At 50.2% G+C, this 23,996-nt stretch overlaps 1 protein-coding gene across 1 annotated transcript in view; it reads left to right on the top strand.

Annotated features, from left to right (window-relative positions):
- The window catches only part of LOC135405248 (zinc finger protein 271-like), a 774,083-nt gene that overhangs the window by 466,395 nt on the left and 283,692 nt on the right, over window positions 1–23,996 (top strand). The gene's annotated exons all lie outside the window — the stretch shown is intronic.

Genomic DNA, 23,996 nt, shown 5'->3' with positions numbered 1-23,996 from the left:
TCAAATCCTACTCTCTGACATCACAGCTCTCCCATGACATCAGACCCTCCTCTGTGACACCACATGCTTCCTGTAACATCAGATCCTCCGCTGTGACGTCACATCCTCCTCTGTGACATCACATCCTCCCCTGTGACATCACATCCTCCCCTGTGATGGCACATCGCCCTCGGTGACATCGCGTGTCTCTCCTGTGTGACATCACCGCTCTCCCATGACGTCAGATCCTCCTCTCTGGCATCACATGCTTCCTGTGATATCAGATCCCCCTCTGTGACATCACATCCTCCCCTGTGACATCACAGCTCTACTGTGACATCACAGCTCTCATGTGACATCACATCCTCCTCTGTGAAATCACGTCTCCTATGGCATCACAGCTCTCCTGTGACATCACATCCTCCTCTGTGACATCACAGCTCTCCTATGACATCACAGCTCTCCTCTGACATCACATTGTCCTCATTGACATCACATCCTCCTCTCTGAAATCTCAACTCCCTGTGACATCACATCCTCCTCTGTGACATCACATCCCCCTCTGTGACATCGCATCTCTCCGCTGTGACATCACATCGTCCATTGTGACATCACATCCTCCTCTCTGACATCACATCCTCCTCTATGACATCACATCCCTCCTCTAACATCACACCCTCATCTGTGACATCACGTCCCCCTCTGTGTCATCGCATGCCTCCTGTGACGTCACAGCTCTCCTGTGACATCACATCCTCCCCTGTGACATCACAGCTCTCCTATGACATCACAGCTCTCCTGTGACATCACATCCTCCTCTGTGACATCACAGCTCCCCTGTGACATCACATCCTCTTCTGTGACATCGCACGTCTCCTCTGACATCACATCCTCCTTTGTGATATCAAAGTTCTTCTATGTTATCACATCCTCCCCCTCGACATCGCAGCTCTCCTATGACATCACATCGTCCTCTGAGACATCGCAGCTCTCCTATGACATCACATCCTCCTCTGTGACATCACAGCTCTCCTATGACATCACATCCTCCTCTGTGGCATTGCATGTCTCCTATGACATCACATCCTCCTCTGTGAATTCACAGCTCTCCTGTGACATCACAGCTCTCCTGTGACATCACATCCTCCTCTGTGACATCGCATGACTCCAATGCACCACATCCTCTTCTGTGACATCGTATGACTCCTCTGACATCACATCCTTCATCTGTGACCTCACAGCTCTCGTATGAGATCACATCCTCCTTTGTAACATCACAGCTCTCCTGTGACATCACATCCTGCTCTGTGACATCACAGCTCTCCTATGACATCACAGCTCTCCTGTGACATCACAGCTCTCCTATGAAATCACACCTCCTCTGTGACATCACAGCTCCCCGGCGACATCACATCCTCTTCTGTGACATCGCATGTCTCCTATGACATCACATCCTCCTTTGTGATGTCACAGCTCTCGTATGAGATCACATCCTCCTCTGTGACATCACAGCTCCCCTACGACATCACATCCTCCTCTGTGAATTCACAGCTCTCCTATGATATCACAGCTCCCTTGTGACATCACATCCTCCTCTGTGACATTACATCCTCGTCTGTGAATCGCATGTCACCTATGATATCATATCCTCCCCTGTGACATCACATCCTCTTCTGTGACCCCACATCCTCTTCTGTGACACCACATCCTCTACGGTGACATCACATCCCCCTCTGTGACATCGCATCCCTCCTCTGTGACATCACATCCTCCTCTGTGACTTCACTGCTCCCTGCGCCATCACGTGCTCCTTTGTGACATCACATCCACTTCTGTGACATCGCATGTCTCCTATAACATCACATCGTCCTCTGTGACATCACATTTTCCTCTATGATATCACACCTCTCCTGTGGCATCACATCCTCCTCTGTGACATCACAGCTCTCCTTTGACATCACAGTTCTCCTGTGAGATCACATCCCTCTCTGTCACATCGCATCCTCTTCTGTGACATCGCATCGTCCTCTGTGACATCACAGCTCCCTGTGATATCAAATCCTTCTCTGTGACATCAGATGCTCCTCTGTGACATCACATCCTCCTCATGATGTCATAACCTTCTCTGGGACATCACGGCTCCCCTGTGATATCACATCCTCTTCTGTGACATCACATTCTCCCCTGTGACATCACATCCTCCCCTGTGACATCAGATCCTCATCTGTGACACCACAGTTCTCCTTTGACATCACAGTTCTCCTGTGAGATCACATCCCTCTCTGTCACATCGCATCCTCTTCTGTGACATCACATTCTCCCCTGTGACATCACATCCTCCCCTGTGACATCAGATCCTGCTCTGTGACATCACATCCTACCCTGTGACATCACATTCTCCTCTGTGACATCGCATCCTCCCCTGTGACATCACATCCTCCTCTGTGACATCGCATGTCTCCTATGACATTACATTCTCCTCTGTGACATCACATCGTCCTCTGTGACATCGCATGTCTCCTGTGACATCACATCCTTCTCTGACATCACAGTTCCCTGTGACATCACATCCTCCCCTGTGACATCACTACCTCCACTATGACATCGCATCCTCCTCTGTGACATCACAGCTCCCCTCTGACATCACATCCTCCTCTGTGACTTCACTGCTCCCTGTGCCATCACGTGCTCCTTTGTGACATCACATCCACTTCTGTGACATCGCATGTCTCCTATAACATCACATCGCCCTCTGTGACATCACATTTTCCTCTATGATATCACAGCTCTTCTGAGACATCACATCGTCCTCTGTGATATGGCATGACTCCTATGACATCACATCCCCGTCTGTGACATCACACCTCTCCTGTGACATCACATCCTCCTCTGTGACATCTCAGCTCTCCTTTGACATCACAGTTCTCCTGTGAGACCACATCCCTCTCTGTCACATCGCATCCTCTTCTGTGACATCGCATCGTCCTCTGTGACATCACAGCTCCCTGTGATATCAAATCCTTCTCTGTGACATCAGATGCTCCTCTGTGACATCACATCCTCCCCATGATGTCATAACCTTCTCTGGGACATCACAGCTCCCCTGTGATATCACATCCTCTTCTGTGACATCACATTCTCCCCTGTGACATCACATCCTCCCCTGTGACATCAGATCCTCCTCTGTGACATCACATCCTCCCCTGTGACATCACATTCTCCTCTGGGACATCACATCCTCCTCTGTGACCTCACATGCCTCTTGTGACATCAGATCCTACTCTGTGAGGTCACATCCTCCTCTGTGACATCACATCCTCCCCTGTGACATCACACCCTCCTCTGTGAAATCAAATCCTCTTCTGTGACTTCACATCCTCCCCTGTGACATCACATCCTCCCCTGTGACATCACATCGTCCTCTGTGACATCACATCCTCCCCTGTGACATCACATCCTCCCCTGTGATAGCACATCGCCCTCGGTGACATCGCGTGTCTCTCCTGTGTGACATCACCGCTCTCCCATGACGTCAGATCCTCCGCTCTGGCATCACATGCTTCCTGTGACATCAGATCCCCCTCTGTGACATCACATCCTCCCCTGTGACATCACAGATCTACTGTGACATCACAGCTCTCCTGTGACATCACATCCTCCTCTGTGAAATCTCGTCTCCTATGGCATCACAGCTCTCCTGTGACATCACATCCTCCTCTGTGACATCACAGCTCTCCTATGACATCACAGCTCTCCTCTGACATCACATTGTCCTCATTGACATCACATCTTCCTCTCTGACATCACAGCTCCCCAGCGACATCACATCCTCCTCTGTGACATCACATCCCCCTCCCTGACATCGCATCTCTCCGCTGTGACATCACATCGTCCATTGTGACATCACATCCTCCTCTCTGACATCACATCCTCCTCTATGACATCCCATCCCTCCTCTGACATCACACCCTCATCTGTGACCTCACGTCCCCCTCTGTGTCATCGCATGCCTCCTGTGACATCACAGCTCTCCTGTGACATCACATCCTCCTCTGTGACATCACAGCTCTCCTATGACATCACAGCTCTCCTGTGACATCACATCCTCCTCTGTGACATCACAGCTCCCCTGTGACATCACATCCTCCTCTGTGGCATTGCATGTCTCCTATGACATCACATCCTCCTCTGTGAATTCACAGCTCTCCTGTGACATCACATCCTCCATGTGACATCCCATCCTCCTCTGTGACATCGCATGACTCCATTCACCACATCCTCCTCTGTGACATCACATCCTCCCCTGTGACATCACATCCTCCTCTGTGACATCGCATGTCTCCTATGACATTACATTCTCCTCTGTGACATCACATCGTCCTCTGTGACATCGCATGTCTCCTGTGACATCACATCCTCCTCTGTGACATCACAGCTCTCCTATGACATCACAGCTCTCCTGTGACATCACATCCTCCTCTGTGACATCACAGCTCCCCTGTGACATCACATCTTCTTCTGTGACATCGCACGTCTCCTCTAACATCACATCCTCCTTCGTGATATCAAAGTTCTTCTCTGTTATCACATCCTCCCCCTAGACATCGCAGCTCTCCTATGACATCACATCGTCCTCTGAGACATCGCAACTCTCCTATGACATCACATCCTCCTCTGTGACATCACAGCTCTCCTATGACATCACATCCTCCTCTGTGGCATTGCATGTCTCCTATGACATCACATCGTCCTCTGTGACATCACATTTTCCTCTATGATATCACAGTTCTTCTGAGACATCACATCGTCCTCTGTGATATGGCATGTCTCCTATGACATCACATCCCCGTCTGTAACATCACACCTCTCCTGTGACATCACATCCTCCTCTGTGACATCACAGCTCTCCTTTGACATCACAGTTCTCCTGTGAGATCACATCCTTCTCTGTCACATCGCATCCTCTTCTGTGACATCGCATCGTCCTCTGTGACATCACAGCTCCCTGTGATATCAAATCCTTCTCTGTGACATCAGATGCTCCTCTGTGACATCACATCCTCCCCATGATGTCATAACCGTCTCTGGGACATCACGGCTCCCCTGTGATATCACATCCTCTTCTGTGACATCACATTGTCCTCATTGCCATCACATCTTTCCCAGTTACATCAGATCCTCATCTGTGACATCACAGCTCTCCTTTGACATCACAGTTCTCCTGTGAGATCACATCCCTCTCTGTCACATCGCATCCTCTTCTGTGACATCACATTCTCCCCTGTGACATCACATCCTCCCCTGTGACATCACACCCTCATCTGTGACATCACGTCCCCCTCTGTGTCATCGCATGCCTCCTGTGACATCACAGCTCTCCTGTGACATCACATCCTCCTCTGTGACATCACAGCTCTCCTATGACATCACAGCTCTCCTGTGACATCACATCCTCCTCTGTGACATCACAGCTCCCCTGTGACATCACATCCTCCTCTGTGGCATTGCATGTCTCCTATGACATCACATCCTCCTCTGTGAATTCACAGCTCTCCTGTGACATCACATCCTCCATGTGACATCCCATCCTCCTCTGTGACATCGCATGACTCCATTCACCACATCCTCCTCTGTGACATCACATCCTCCCCTTTGAAATCACATCCTCCTCTGTGACATCGCATGTCTCCTATGACATTACATTCTCCTCTGTGACATCACATCGTCCTCTGTGACATCGCATGTCTCCTGTGACATCACATCCTTCTCTGACATCACAGTTCCCTGTGACATCACATCCTCCCCTGTGACATCACTACCTCCACTATGACATCGCATCCTCCTCTGTGACATCACAGCTCCCCTCTGACATCACATCCTCCTCTGTGACTTCACTGCTCCCTGTGCCATCACGTGCTCCTTTGTGACATCACATCCACTTCTGTGACATCGCATGTCTCCTATAACATCACATCGCCCTCTGTGACATCACATTTTCCTCTATGATATCACAGCTCTTCTGAGACATCACATCGTCCTCTGTGATATGGCATGTCTCCTATGACATCACATCCCCGTCTGTAAGATCACACCTCTCCTGTGACATCACATCCTCCTCTGTGACATCTCAGCTCTCCTTTGACATCACAGTTCTCCTGTGAGACCACATCCCTCTCTGTCACATCGCATCCTCTTCTGTGGCATCGCATCGTCCTCTGTGACATCACAGCTCCCAGTGATATCAAATCCTTCTCTGTGACATCAGATGCTCCTCTGTGACATCACATCCTCCCCATGATGTCATAACCTTCTCTGGGACATCACAGCTCCCCTGTGATATCACATCCTCTTCTGTGACATCACATTCTCCCCTGTGACATCACATTCTCCCCTGTGACATCAGATCCTCCTCTGTGACATCACATCCACCCCTGTGACATCACATTCTCCTCTGGGATATCACATCCTCCTCTGTGACCTCACATGCCTCTTGTGACATCAGATCCTACTCTGTGAGGTCACATCCTCCTCTGTGACATCACATCCTCCCCTGTGACATCACACCCTCCTCTGTGAAATCAAATCCTCTTCTGTGACTTCACATCCTCCCCTGTGACATCACATCCTCCTCTGTGACATCACATCGTCCTCTGTGACATCACATCTTCCCCTGTGACATCACATCCTCCCCTGTGATAGCACATCGCCCTCGGTGACATCGCGTATCTCTCCTGTGTGACATCACCGCTCTCCCATGACGTCAGATCCTCCGCTCTGGCGTCACATGCTTCCTGTGACGTCAGATCCCCCTCTGTGACATCACATCCTCCCCTGTGACATCACAGATCTACTGTGACATCACAGTTCTCCTGTGACATCACATCCTCCTCTGTGAAATCACGTCTCCTATGGCATCACAGCTCTCCTGTGACATCACATCCTCCTCTGTGACATCACAGCTCTCCTATGACATCACAGCTCTCCTCTGACATCACATTGTCCTCATTGACATCACATCTTCCTCTCTGACATCACAGCTCCCCGGCGACATCACATCCTCCTCTGTGACATCACATCCCCCTCCGTGACATCGCATCTCTCCGCTGTGACATCACATCGTCCATTGTGACATCACATCCTCCTCTCTGACATCACATCCTCCTCTATGACATCCCATCCCTCCTCTGACATCACACCCTCATCTGTGACCTCACGTCCCCCTCTGTGTCATCGCATGCCTCCTGTGACATCACAGCTCTCCTGTGACATCACATCCTCCTCTGTGACATCACAGCTCTCCTATGACATCACAGCTCTCCTGTGACATCACATCCTCCTCTGTGACATCACAGCTCCCCTGTGACATCACATCCTCCTCTGTGGCATTGCATGTCTCCTATGACATCACATCCTCCTCTGTGAATTCACAGCTCTCCTGTGACATCACATCCTCCATGTGACATCCCATCCTCCTCTGTGACATCGCATGACTCCATTCACCACATCCTCCTCTGTGACATCACATCCTCCCCTGTGACATCACATCCTCCTCTGTGACATCGCATGTCTCCTATGACATTACATTCTCCTCTGTGACATCACATCGTCCTCTGTGACATCGCATGTCTCCTGTGACATCACATCCTTCTCTGACATCACAGTTCCCTGTGACATCACATCCTCGCCTGTGACATCACTACCTCCACTATGACATCGCATCCTCCTCTGTGACATCACAGCTCCCCTCTGACATCACATCCTCCTCTGTGGCATTGCATGTCTCCTATGACATCACATCCTCCTCTGTGAATTCACAGCTCTCCTGTGACATCACATCCTCCATGTGACATCCCATCCTCCTCTGTGACATCGCATGACTCCAATGCACCACATCGCATGTCTCCTCTGACATGCATGTCTGTGACATCGCATGACTCCTCTGACATCACATCCTTCATCTGTGACCTCACAGCTCTCGTATGAGATCACATCCTCCTTTGTAACATCACAGCTCTCCTGTGACATCACATCCTGCTCTGTGACATCACAGCTCTCCTATGACATCACAGCTCTCCTATGAAATCACACCTCCTCTGTGACATCACAGCTCCCCGGCGACATCACATCCTCTTCTGTGACATCGCATGTCTCCTATGACATCACATCCTCCTTTGTGATGTCACAGCTCTCGTATGAGATCACATCCTCCTCTGTGACATCACAGCTCCCCTACGACATCACATCCTCCTCTGTGAATTCACAGCTCTCCTATGATATCACAGCTCTCTTGTGACATCACATCCTCCTCTGTGACATTACATCCTCGTCTGTGAATCGCATGTCACCTATGATATCATATCCTCCCCTGTGACATCACATCCTCTTCTGTGACCCCACATCCTCTTCTGTGACACCACATCCTCTACGGTGACATCACATCCTTCTCTTTCACATCACATCCTCCTGAGTGACATCACATCCTCCTCTGTGACTTCACTGCTCCCTATGCCATCACGTACTCCTTTGTGACATCACACCTCTCCTGTGACATCACATCCTCCTCTGTGACATCTCAGCTCCCCTTTGACATCACAGTTCTCCTGTGAGATCACATCCCGCTCTGTCACATCGCATCCTCTTCTGTGACATCGCATCGTCCTCTGTGACATCACAGCTCCCTGTGATATCAAATCCTTCTCTGTGACATCAGATGCTCCTCTGTGACATCACATCCTCCCCATGATGTCATAACCTTCTCTGGGACATCACAGCTCCCCTGTGATATCACATCCTCTTCTGTGACATCACATTCTCCCCTGTGACATCACATCCTCCCCTGTGACATCAGATCCTCCTCTGTGACATCACATCCTCCCCTGTGACATCACATTCTCCTCTGGGACATCACATCCTCCTCTGTGACCTCACATGCCTCTTGTGACATCAGATCCGACTCTGTGAGGTCACATCCTCCCCTGTGACATCACATCCTCCTCTGTGACATCAAATCCTCTTCTGTGACTTCACATCCTCCCCTGTGACATCACATCCTCCTCTGTGACATCACATCGTCCTCTGTGACATCACATCCTCCCCTGTGACATCACATCCTCCCCTGTGATAGCACATCGCCCTCGGTGACATCGCGTGCCTCTCCTGTGTGACATCACCGCTCTCCCATGACGTCAGATCCTCCGCTCTGGCATCACATGCTTCCTGTGATATCAGATCCCCCTCTGTGACATCACATCCTCCCCTGTGACATCAGAGCTCTACTGTGACATCACAGCTCTCCTGTGGCATCACATCCTCCTCTGTGACATCACAGCTCTCCTATGACATCACCGCTCTCCTCTGACATCACAGCTCTCCTATGAAATCACACCTCCTCTGTGACATCACAGCTCCCCGGCGACATCACATCCTCTTCTGTGACATCGCATGTCTCCTATGACATCACATCCTCCTTTGTGATGTCACAGCTCTCGTATGAGATCACATCCTCCTCTGTGACATCACAGTTCCCCTACGACATCACATCCTCCTCTGTGAATTCACAGCTCTCCTATGATATCACAGCTCTCTTGTGACATCACATCCTCCTCTGTGACATTACATCCTCGTCTGTGAATCGCATGTCACCTATGATATCATATCCTCCCCTGTGACATCACATCCTCTTCTGTGACCCCACATCCTCTTCTGTGACACCACATCCTCTACGGTGACATCACACCCTTCTCTTTCACATCACATCCTCCTCTGTGACATCACATCCTCCTCTGTGACTTCACTGCTCCCTGTGCCATCACGTGCTCCTTTGTGACATCACATCCACTTCTGTGACATCGCATGTCTCCTATAACATCACATTGTCCTCTGTGACATCACATTTTCCTCTATGATATCACAGCTCTTCTGAGACATCACATCGTCCTCTGGCATGTCTCCTATGACATCACATCCCCGTCTGTGACATGACACCCCTCCTGTGACATCACATCCTCCTCTGTGACATCTCAGCTCCCCTTTGACATCACAGTTCTCCTGTGAGATCACATCCCGCTCTGTCACATCGCATCCTCTTCTGTGACATCGCATCGTCCTCTGTGACATCACAGCTCCCTGTGATATCAAATCCTTCTCTGTGACATCAGATGCTCCTCTGTGACATCACATCCTCCCCATGATGTCATAACCTTCTCTGGGACATCACAGCTCCCCTGTGATATCACATCCTCTTCTGTGACATCACATTCTCCCCTGTGACATCACATCCTCCCCTGTGACATCAGATCCTCCTCTGTGACATCACATCCTCCCCTGTGACATCACATTCTCCTCTGGGACATCACATCCTCCTCTGTGACCTCACATGCCTCTTGTGACATCAGATCCTACTCTGTGAGGTCACATCCTCCTCTGTGACATCACATCCTCCCCTGTGACATCACATCCTCCTCTGTGACATCAAATCCTCTTCTGTGACTTCACATCCTCCCCTGTGACATCACATCGCCCTCGGTGACATCACATCGTCCTCTGTGACATCACATCCTCCCCTGTGACATCACATCCTCCCCTGTGATAGCACATCGCCCTCGGTGACATCGCGTGTCTCTCCTGTGTGACATCACCGCTCTCCCATGACGTCAGATCCTCCTCTCTGGCATCACATGCTTCCTGTGATATCAGATCCCCCTCTGTGACATCACATCCTCCCCTGTGACATCACAGCTCTACTGTGACATCACATCCTCCTCTGTGACATCACATCCTCCTCTGTGAAATCACGTCTCCTATGGCATCACAGCTCTCCTGTGACATCACATCCTCCTCTGTGACATCACAGCTCTCCTATGACATCACAGCTCTCCTATGACACCACATTGTCCTCATTGACATCACATCCTCCTCTCTGAAATCTCAGCTCCCTGTGACGTCACATCCTCCTCTGTGACATCACATCCCCCTCTGTGACATCGCATCTCTCCGCTGTGACATCACATCGTCCATTGTGACATCACATCCTCCTCTCTGACATCACATCCTCGCCTGTGACATCACTACCTCCACTATGACATCGCATCCTCCTCTGTGACATCACAGCTCCCCTCTGACATCACATCCTCCTCTGTGACTTCACTGCTCCCTGTGCCATCACGTGCTCCTTTGTGACATCACATCCACTTCTGTGACATCGCATGTCTCCTATAACATCACATCGTCCTCTGTGACATCACATTTTCCTCTATGATATCACTGCTCTTCTGAGACATCACATCGTCCTCTGTGATATGGCATGTCTCATATGACATCACATCGTCCTCTGTGACATCACACCTCTCCTGTGACATCACATCCTCCTCTGTGACATCTCAGCTCTCCTCTGACATCACAGTTCTCCTGTGAGATCACATCCCTCTCTGTCACATCGCATCCTCTTCTGTGACATCGCATCGTCCTCTGTGACATCACAGCTCCCTGTGATATCAAATCCTTCTCTGTGACATCAGATCCTCCTCTGTGACATCACATCCTCCCCATGAGGTCATAACCTTCTCTGGGACATCACAGCTCCCCTGTGATATCACATCCTCTTCTGTGACATCACATTCTCCCCTGTGACATCACATCCTCCCCTGTGATATCAGATCCTCCTCTGTGACATCACATCCTCCCCTGTGACATCACATTCTCCTCTGGGACATCACATCCTCCTCTGTGACATCACATGCCCCTTGTGACATCAGATCCTACTCTGTGAGGTCACATCCTCCTCTGTGACATCACATCCTCCCCTGTGACATCACATCCTCCCCTGTGACATCAAATCCTCTTCTGTGACTTCATATCCTCCCCTGTGACATCACATCCTCCCCTGTGACATCACATCCTCCCCTGTGACATCAGATCCTCATCTGTGACATCAGATCCTCATCTGTGACACCACAGCTCTCCTGTGAGATCACATCCCTCTCTGTCACATCGCATCCTCTTCTGTGACATCACATCCTCCCCTGTGACATCACATCCGCCTCTATGATATCACAGCTCCCTGTGACATCCCATCCCCCTCTGACATCGCATGTCTCCTATGACATCACATTCTCCTCTGAGACATCACAGCTCCCTGTGACATCACATCCTCCCCTGTGAAATCACATCCTCCTCTGTGACATCAAATCCTCTTCTGTGACATCACATCCCCCTCTGTGACGTCACATCCTCTTCTGTGTCATCACACCTTCCTTGTGACATCACATCCCCCTCTGTGACATCGCATGTGTCCTGTGACATCACATCCTTCTCGGACATCACCGCTCCCTGTGACATCACATTCTCCTCTGTGACATCACCGCTCTCCTATGGCAGCACATCCTCCTCTTTGATATCAAATCCTACTCTCTGACATCACAGCTCTCCCATGACATCAGACCCTCCTCTGTGACACCACATGCTTCCTGTAACATCAGATCCTCAGCTGTGACGTCACATCCTCCTCTGTGACATCACATCCTCCCCTGTGACATCACATCCTCCCCTGTGATAGCACATCGCCCTCGGTGACATCACATCGTCCTCTGTGACATCACATCCTCCCCTGTGACATCACATCCTCCCCTGTGATAGCACATCGCCCTCGGTGACATCGCGTGTCTCTCCTGTGTGACATCACCGCTCTCCCATGACGTCAGATCCTCCTCTCTGGCATCACATGCTTCCTGTGATATCAGATCCCCCTCTGTGACATCACATCCTCCCCTGTGACATCACAGCTCTACTGTGACATCACATCCTCCTCTGTGACATCACATCCTCCTCTGTGAAATCACGTCTCCTATGGCATCACAGCTCTCCTATGACATCACATCCTCCTCTGTGACATCACAGCTCTCCTATGACATCACATCCTCCTCTGTGGCATTGCATGTCTCCTATGACATCACATCCTCCTCTGTGAATTCACAGCTCTCCTGTGACATCACAGCTCTCCTGTGACATCACATCCTCCATGTGACATCACATCCTCCTCTGTGACATCGCATGACTCCAATGCACCACATCCTCTTCTGTGACATCGTATGACTCCTCTGACATCACATCCTTCATCTGTGACCTCACAGCTCTCGTATGAGATCACATCCTCCTTTGTAACATCACAGCTCTCCTGTGACATCACATCCTGCTCTGTGACATCACAGCTCTCCTATGACATCACAGCTCTCCTGTGACATCACAGCTCTCCTATGAAATCACACCTCCTCTGTGACATCACAGCTCCCCGGCGACATCACATCCTCTTCTGTGACATCGCATGTCTCCTATGACATCACATCCTCCTTTGTGATGTCACAGCTCTCGTATGAGATCACATCCTCCTCTGTGACATCACAGCTCCCCTACGACATCACATCCTCCTCTGTGAATTCACAGCTCTCCTATGATATCACAGCTCTCTTGTGACATCACATCCTCCTCTGTGACATTACATCCTCGTCTGTGAATCGCATGTCACCTATGATATCATATCCTCCCCTGTGACATCACATCCTCTTCTGTGACCCCACATCCTCTTCTGTGACACCACATCCTCTACGGTGACATCACATCCCCCTCTGTGACATCGCATCCCTCCTCTGTGACATTACATCCTCCTCTGTGACTTCACTGCTCCCTGCGCCATCACGTGCTCCTTTGTGACATCACATCCACTTCTGTGACATCGCATGTCTCCTATAACATCACATCGTCCTCTGTGACATCACATTTTCCTCTATGATATCACACCTCTCCTGTGACATCACATCCTCCTCTGTGACATCTCAGCTCTCCTTTGACATCACAGTTCTCCTGTGAGATCACATCCCTCTCTGTCACATCGCATCCTCTTCTGTGACATCGCATCGTCCTCTGTGACATCACAGCTCCCTGTGATATCAAATCCTTCTCTGTGACATCAGATGCTCCTCTGTGACATCACATCCTCCTCATGATGTCATAACCTTCTCTGGGACATCACGGCTCCCCTGTGATATCACATCCTCTTCTGTGACATCACATTCTCCCCTGTGACATCACATCCTCCCCTGTGACATCAGATCCTCATCTGTGACACCACAGTTCTCCTTTGACATCACAGTTCTCCTGTGAGATCACATCCCTCTCTGTCACATCGCATCCTCTTCTGTGACATCACATTCTCCCCTGTGACATCACATCCTCCCCTGTGACATCAGATCCTGCTCTGTGACATCACATCCTACCCTGTGACATCACATTCTCCTCTGGGACATCACATCCTCCTCTGTGACCTCACATGCCTCTTGTGACATCAGATCCTACTCTGTGAGGTCACATCCTCCTCTGTGACATCACATCCTCCCCTGAGACATTACATCCTCGTCTGTGAATCGCATGACACCTATGTCCTCCTCCGTGACATCTTAGCTGTCCTATGACATCACAGGTCTCCTGTGAAATCACATTCTCCTCTGTGACATCACCGCTCTCCTATGACAGCACATCCTCCTCTTTGATATCAAATCCTACTCTCTGACATCACAGCTCTCCCATGACATCAGACCCTCCTCTGTGACACCACATGCTTCCTGTAACATCAGATCCTCCGCTGTGACGTCACATCCTCCTCTGTGACATCACATCCTCCCCTGTGACATCACATCCTCCCCTGTGATAGCACATCGCCCTCGGTGACTTCACATCGTCCTCTGTGACATCACATCCTCCCCTGTGACATCACATCCTCCCCTGTGATGGCACATCGCCCTCGGTGACATCGCGTGTCTCTCCTGTGTGACATCACCGCTCTCCCATGACGTCAGATCCTCCTCTCTGGCATCACATGCTTCCTGTGATATCAGATCCCCCTCTGTGACATCACATCCTCCCCTGTGACATCACAGCTCTACTGTGACATCACAGCTCTCATGTGACATCACATCCTCCTCTGTGAAATCACGTCTCCTATGGCATCACAGCTCTCCTGTGACATCACATCCTCCTCTGTGACATCACAGCTCTCCTATGACATCACAGCTCTCCTCTGACATCACATTGTCCTCATTGACATCACATCCTCCTCTCTGAAATCTCAACTCCCTGTGACATCACATCCTCCTCTGTGACATCACATCCCCCTCTGTGACATCGCATCTCTCCGCTGTGACATCACATCGTCCATTGTGACATCACATCCTCCTCTCTGACATCACATCCTCCTCTATGACATCACATCCCTCCTCTAACATCACACCCTCATCTGTGACATCACGTCCCCCTCTGTGTCATCGCATGCCTCCTGTGACGTCACAGCTCTCCTGTGACATCACATCCTCCCCTGTGACATCACAGCTCTCCTATGACATCACAGCTCTCCTGTGACATCACATCCTCCTCTGTGACATCACAGCTCCCCTGTGACATCACATCCTCTTCTGTGACATCGCACGTCTCCTCTGACATCACATCCTCCTTTGTGATATCAAAGTTCTTCTATGTTATCACATCCTCCCCCTCGACATCGCAGCTCTCCTATGACATCACATCGTCCTCTGAGACATCGCAGCTCTCCTATGACATCACATCCTCCTCTGTGACATCACAGCTCTCCTATGACATCACATCCTCCTCTGTGGCATTGCATGTCTCCTATGACATCACATCCTCCTCTGTGAATTCACAGCTCTCCTGTGACATCACAGCTCTCCTGTGACATCACATCCTCCATGTGACATCACATCCTCCTCTGTGACATCGCATGACTCCAATGCACCACATCCTCTTCTGTGACATCGTATGACTCCTCTGACATCACATCCTTCATCTGTGACCTCACAGCTCCCCTACGACATCACATCCTCCTCTGTGAATTCACAGCTCTCCTATGATATCACAGCTCCCTTGTGACATCACATCCTCCTCTGTGACATTACATCCTCGTCTGTGAATCGCATGTCACCTATGATATCATATCCTCCCCTGTGACATCACATCCTCTTCTGTGACCCCACATCCTCTTCTGTGACACCACATCCTCTACGGTGACATCACATCCCCCTCTGTGACATCGCATCCCTCCTCTGTGACATCACATCCTCCTCTGTGACTTCACTGCTCCCTGCGCCATCACGTGCTCCTTTGTGACATCACATCCACTTCTGTGACATCGCATGTCTCCTATAACATCACATCGTCCTCTGTGACATCACATTTTCCTCTATGATATCACACCTCTCCTGTGGCATCACATCCTCCTCTGTGACATCACAGCTCTCCTTTGACATCACAGTTCTCCTGTGAGATCACATCCCTCTCTGTCACATCGCATCCTCTTCTGTGACATCGCATCGTCCTCTGTGACATCACAGCTCCCTGTGATATCAAATCCTTCTCTGTGACATCAGATGCTCCTCTGTGACATCACATCCTCCTCATGATGTCATAACCTTCTCTGGGACATCACGGCTCCCCTGTGATATCACATCCTCTTCTGTGACATCACATTCTCCCCTGTGACATCACATCCTCCCCTGTGACATCAGATCCTCATCTGTGACACCACAGTTCTCCTTTGACATCACAGTTCTCCTGTGAGATCACATCCCTCTCTGTCACATCGCATCCTCTTCTGTGACATCACATTCTCCCCTGTGACATCACATCCTCCCCTGTGACATCAGATCCTGCTCTGTGACATCACATCCTACCCTGTGACATCACATTCTCCTCTGTGACATCGCATCCTCCCCTGTGACATCACATCCTCCTCTGTGACATCGCATGTCTCCTATGACATTACATTCTCCTCTGTGACATCACATCGTCCTCTGTGACATCGCATGTCTCCTGTGACATCACATCCTTCTCTGACATCACAGTTCCCTGTGACATCACATCCTCCCCTGTGACATCACTACCTCCACTATGACATCGCATCCTCCTCTGTGACATCACAGCTCCCCTCTGACATCACATCCTCCTCTGTGACTTCACTGCTCCCTGTGCCATCACGTGCTCCTTTGTGACATCACATCCACTTCTGTGACATCGCATGTCTCCTATAACATCACATCGCCCTCTGTGACATCACATTTTCCTCTATGATATCACAGCTCTTCTGAGACATCACATCGTCCTCTGAGATATGGCATGACTCCTATGACATCACATCCCCGTCTGTGACATCACACCTCTCCTGTGACATCACATCCTCCTCTGTGACATCTCAGCTCTCCTTTGACATCACAGTTCTCCTGTGAGACCACATCCCTCTCTGTCACATCGCATCCTCTTCTGTGACATCGCATCGTCCTCTGTGACATCACAGCTCCCTGTGATATCAAATCCTTCTCTGTGACATCAGATGCTCCTCTGTGACATCACATCCTCCCCATGATGTCATAACCTTCTCTGGGACATCACAGCTCCCCTGTGATATCACATCCTCTTCTGTGACATCACATTCTCCCCTGTGACATCACATCATCCCCTGTGACATCAGATCCTCCTCTGTGACATCACATCCTCCCCTGTGACATCACATTCTCCTCTGGGACATCACATCCTCCTCTGTGACCTCACATGCCTCTTGTGACATCAGATCCTACTCTGTGAGGTCACATCCTCCTCTGTGACATCACATCCTCCCCTGTGACATCACACCCTCCTCTGTGAAATCAAATCCTCTTCTGTGACTTCACATCCTCCCCTGTGACATCACATCCTCCCCTGTGACATCACATCGTCCTCTGTGACATCACATCCTCCCCTGTGACATCACATCCTCCCCTGTGATAGCACATCGCCCTCGGTGACATCGCGTGTCTCTCCTGTGTGACATCACCGCTCTCCCATGACGTCAGATCCTCCGCTCTGGCATCACATGCTTCCTGTGACATCAGATCCCCCTCTGTGACATCACATCCTCCCCTGTGACATCACAGATCTACTGTGACATCACAGCTCTCCTGTGACATCACATCCTCCTCTGTGAAATCACGTCTCCTATGGCATCACAGCTCTCCTGTGACATCACATCCTCCTCTGTGACATCACAGCTCTCCTATGACATCACAGCTCTCCTCTGACATCACATTGTCCTCATTGACATCACATCTTCCTCTCTGACATCACAGCTCCCCAGCGACATCACATCCTCCTCTGTGACATCACATCCCCCTCCCTGACATCGCATCTCTCCGCTGTGACATCACATCGTCCATTGTGACATCACATCCTCCTCTCTGACATCACATCCTCCTCTATGACATCCCATCCCTCCTCTGACATCACACCCTCATCTGTGACCTCACGTCCCCCTCTGTGTCATCGCATGCCTCCTGTGACATCACAGCTCTCCTGTGACATCACATCCTCCTCTGTGACATCACAGCTCTCCTATGACATCACAGCTCTCCTGTGACATCACATCCTCCTCTGTGACATCACAGCTCCCCTGTGACATCACATCCTCCTCTGTGGCATTGCATGTCTCCTATGACATCACATCCTCCTCTGTGAATTCACAGCTCTCCTGTGACATCACATCCTCCATGTGACATCCCATCCTCCTCTGTGACATCGCATGACTCCATTCACCACATCCTCCTCTGTGACATCACATCCTCCCCTGTGACATCACATCCTCCTCTGTGACATCGCATGTCTCCTATGACATTACATTCTCCTCTGTGACATCACATCGTCCTCTGTGACATCGCATGTCTCCTGTGACATCACATCCTCCTCTGTGACATCACAGCTCTCCTATGACATCACAGCTCTCCTGTGACATCACATCCTCCTCTGTGACATCACAGCTCCCCTGTGACATCACATCTTCTTCTGTGACATCGCACGTCTCCTCTAACATCACATCCTCCTTCGTGATATCAAAGTTCTTCTCTGTTATCACATCCTCCCCCTAGACATCGCAGCTCTCCTATGACATCACATCGTCCTCTGAGACATCGCAACTCTCCTATGACATCACATCCTCCTCTGTGACATCACAGCTCTCCTATGACATCACATCCTCCTCTGTGGCATTGCATGTCTCCTATGACATCACATCGTCCTCTGTGACATCACATTTTCCTCTATGATATCACAGTTCTTCTGAGACATCACATCGTCCTCTGTGATATGGCATGTCTCCTATGACATCACATCCCCGTCTGTAACATCACACCTCTCCTGTGACATCACATCCTCCTCTGTGACATCACAGCTCTCCTTTGACATCACAGTTCTCCTGTGAGATCACATCCTTCTCTGTCACATCGCATCCTCTTCTGTGACATCGCATCGTCCTCTGTGACATCACAGCTCCCTGTGATATCAAATCCTTCTCTGTGACATCAGATGCTCCTCTGTGACATCACATCCTCCCCATGATGTCATAACCGTCTCTGGGACATCACGGCTCCCCTGTGATATCACATCCTCTTCTGTGACATCACATTGTCCTCATTGCCATCACATCTTTCCCAGTTACATCAGATCCTCATCTGTGACATCACAGCTCTCCTTTGACATCACAGTTCTCCTGTGAGATCACATCCCTCTCTGTCACATCGCATCCTCTTCTGTGACATCACATTCTCCCCTGTGACATCACATCCTCCCCTGTGACATCACACCCTCATCTGTGACATCACGTCCCCCTCTGTGTCATCGCATGCCTCCTGTGACATCACAGCTCTCCTGTGACATCACATCCTCCTCTGTGACATCACAGCTCTCCTATGACATCACAGCTCTCCTGTGACATCACATCCTCCTCTGTGACATCACAGCTCCCCTGTGACATCACATCCTCCTCTGTGGCATTGCATGTCTCCTATGACATCACATCCTCCTCTGTGAATTCACAGCTCTCCTGTGACATCACATCCTCCATGTGACATCCCATCCTCCTCTGTGACATCGCATGACTCCATTCACCACATCCTCCTCTGTGACATCACATCCTCCCCTTTGAAATCACATCCTCCTCTGTGACATCGCATGTCTCCTATGACATTACATTCTCCTCTGTGACATCACATCGTCCTCTGTGACATCGCATGTCTCCTGTGACATCACATCCTTCTCTGACATCACAGTTCCCTGTGACATCACATCCTCCCCTGTGACATCACTACCTCCACTATGACATCGCATCCTCCTCTGTGACATCACAGCTCCCCTCTGACATCACATCCTCCTCTGTGACTTCACTGCTCCCTGTGCCATCACGTGCTCCTTTGTGACATCACATCCACTTCTGTGACATCGCATGTCTCCTATAACATCACATCGCCCTCTGTGACATCACATTTTCCTCTATGATATCACAGCTCTTCTGAGACATCACATCGTCCTCTGTGATATGGCATGTCTCCTATGACATCACATCCCCGTCTGTAAGATCACACCTCTCCTGTGACATCACATCCTCCTCTGTGACATCTCAGCTCTCCTTTGACATCACAGTTCTCCTGTGAGACCACATCCCTCTCTGTCACATCGCATCCTCTTCTGTGGCATCGCATCGTCCTCTGTGACATCACAGCTCCCAGTGATATCAAATCCTTCTCTGTGACATCAGATGCTCCTCTGTGACATCACATCCTCCCCATGATGTCATAACCTTCTCTGGGACATCACAGCTCCCCTGTGATATCACATCCTCTTCTGTGACATCACATTCTCCCCTGTGACATCACATTCTCCCCTGTGACATCAGATCCTCCTCTGTGACATCACATCCACCCCTGTGACATCACATTCTCCTCTGGGATATCACATCCTCCTCTGTGACCTCACATGCCTCTTGTGACATCAGATCCTACTCTGTGAGGTCACATCCTCCTCTGTGACATCACATCCTCCCCTGTGACATCACACCCTCCTCTGTGAAATCAAATCCTCTTCTGTGACTTCACATCCTCCCCTGTGACATCACATCCTCCTCTGTGACATCACATCGTCCTCTGTGACATCACATCCTCCCCTGTGACATCACATCCTCCCCTGTGATAGCACATCGCCCTCGGTGACATCGCGTATCTCTCCTGTGTGACATCACCGCTCTCCCATGACGTCAGATCCTCCGCTCTGGCGTCACATGCTTCCTGTGACGTCAGATCCCCCTCTGTGACATCACATCCTCCCCTGTGACATCACAGATCTACTGTGACATCACAGTTCTCCTGTGACATCACATCCTCCTCTGTGAAATCACGTCTCCTATGGCATCACAGCTCTCCTGTGACATCACATCCTCCTCTGTGACATCACAGCTCTCCTATGACATCACAGCTCTCCTCTGACATCACATTGTCCTCATTGACATCACATCTTCCTCTCTGACATCACAGCTCCCCGGCGACATCACATCCTCCTCTGTGACATCACATCCCCCTCCGTGACATCGCATCTCTCCGCTGTGACATCACATCGTCCATTGTGACATCACATCCTCCTCTCTGACATCACATCCTCCTCTATGACATCCCATCCCTCCTCTGACATCACACCCTCATCTGTGACCTCACGTCCCCCTCTGTGTCATCGCATGCCTCCTGTGACATCACAGCTCTCCTGTGACATCACATCCTCCTCTGTGACATCACAGCTCTCCTATGACATCACAGCTCTCCTGTGACATCACATCCTCCTCTGTGACATCACAGCTCCCCTGTGACATCACATCCTCCTCTGTGGCATTGCATGTCTCCTATGACATCACATCCTCCTCTGTGAATTCACAGCTCTCCTGTGACATCACATCCTCCATGTGACATCCCATCCTCCTCTGTGACATCGCATGACTCCATTCACCACATCCTCCTCTGTGACATCACATCCTCCCCTGTGACATCACATCCTCCTCTGTGACATCGCATGTCTCCTATGACATTACATTCTCCTCTGTGACATCACATCGTCCTCTGTGACATCGCATGTCTCCTGTGACATCACATCCTTCTCTGACATCACAGTTCCCTGTGACATCACATCCTCGCCTGTGACATCACTACCTCCACTATGACATCGCATCCTCCTCTGTGACATCACAGCTCCCCTCTGACATCACATCCTCCTCTGTGGCATTGCATGTCTCCTATGACATCACATCCTCCTCTGTGAATTCACAGCTCTCCTGTGACATCACATCCTCCATGTGACATCCCATCCTCCTCTGTGACATCGCATGACTCCAATGCACCACATCGCATGTCTCCTCTGACATGCATGTCTGTGACATCGCATGACTCCTCTGACATCACATCCTTCATCTGTGACCTCACAGCTCTCGTATGAGATCACATCCTCCTTTGTAACATCACAGCTCTCCTGTGACATCACATCCTGCTCTGTGACATCACAGCTCTCCTATGACATCACAGCTCTCCTATGAAATCACACCTCCTCTGTGACATCACAGCTCCCCGGCGACATCACATCCTCTTCTGTGACATCGCATGTCTCCTATGACATCACATCCTCCTTTGTGATGTCACAGCTCTCGTATGAGATCACATCCTCCTCTGTGACATCACAGCTCCCCTACGACATCACATCCTCCTCTGTGAATTCACAGCTCTCCTATGATATCACAGCTCTCTTGTGACATCACATCCTCCTCTGTGACATTACATCCTCGTCTGTGAATCGCATGTCACCTATGATATCATATCCTCCCCTGTGACATCACATCCTCTTCTGTGACCCCACATCCTCTTCTGTGACACCACATCCTCTACGGTGACATCACATCCTTCTCTTTCACATCACATCCTCCTGAGTGACATCACATCCTCCTCTGTGACTTCACTGCTCCCTATGCCATCACGTACTCCTTTGTGACATCACACCTCTCCTGTGACATCACATCCTCCTCTGTGACATCTCAGCTCCCCTTTGACATCACAGTTCTCCTGTGAGATCACATCCCGCTCTGTCACATCGCATCCTCTTCTGTGACATCGCATCGTCCTCTGTGACATCACAGCTCCCTGTGATATCAAATCCTTCTCTGTGACATCAGATGCTCCTCTGTGACATCACATCCTCCCCATGATGTCATAACCTTCTCTGGGACATCACAGCTCCCCTGTGATATCACATCCTCTTCTGTGACATCACATTCTCCCCTGTGACATCACATCCTCCCCTGTGACATCAGATCCTCCTCTGTGACATCACATCCTCCCCTGTGACATCACATTCTCCTCTGGGACATCACATCCTCCTCTGTGACCTCACATGCCTCTTGTGACATCAGATCCGACTCTGTGAGGTCACATCCTCCCCTGTGACATCACATCCTCCTCTGTGACATCAAATCCTCTTCTGTGACTTCACATCCTCCCCTGTGACATCACATCCTCCTCTGTGACATCACATCATCCTCTGTGACATCACATCCTCCCCTGTGACATCACATCCTCCCCTGTGATAGCACATCGCCCTCGGTGACATCGCGTGCCTCTCCTGTGTGACATCACCGCTCTCCCATGACGTCAGATCCTCCGCTCTGGCATCACATGCTTCCTGTGATATCAGATCCCCCTCTGTGACATCACATCCTCCCCTGTGACATCAGAGCTCTACTGTGACATCACAGCTCTCCTGTGGCATCACATCCTCCTCTGTGACATCACAGCTCTCCTATGACATCACCGCTCTCCTCTGACATCACAGCTCTCCTATGAAATCACACCTCCTCTGTGACATCACAGCTCCCCGGCGACATCACATCCTCTTCTGTGACATCGCATGTCTCCTATGACATCACATCCTCCTTTGTGATGTCACAGCTCTCGTATGAGATCACATCCTCCTCTGTGACATCACAGTTCCCCTACGACATCACATCCTCCTCTGTGAATTCACAGCTCTCCTATGATATCACAGCTCTCTTGTGACATCACATCCTCCTCTGTGACATTACATCCTCGTCTGTGAATCGCATGTCACCTATGATATCATATCCTCCCCTGTGA

The sequence above is a fragment of the Pseudopipra pipra genome, chromosome W (genome assembly GCF_036250125.1).
Source record: "Pseudopipra pipra isolate bDixPip1 chromosome W, bDixPip1.hap1, whole genome shotgun sequence".
NCBI classification, from domain to species: Eukaryota; Metazoa; Chordata; class Aves; order Passeriformes; family Pipridae; genus Pseudopipra; species Pseudopipra pipra.
Note: the sequence above shows the minus strand (reverse complement) of the source record. Positions and strands in the feature narration are given on the sequence as shown.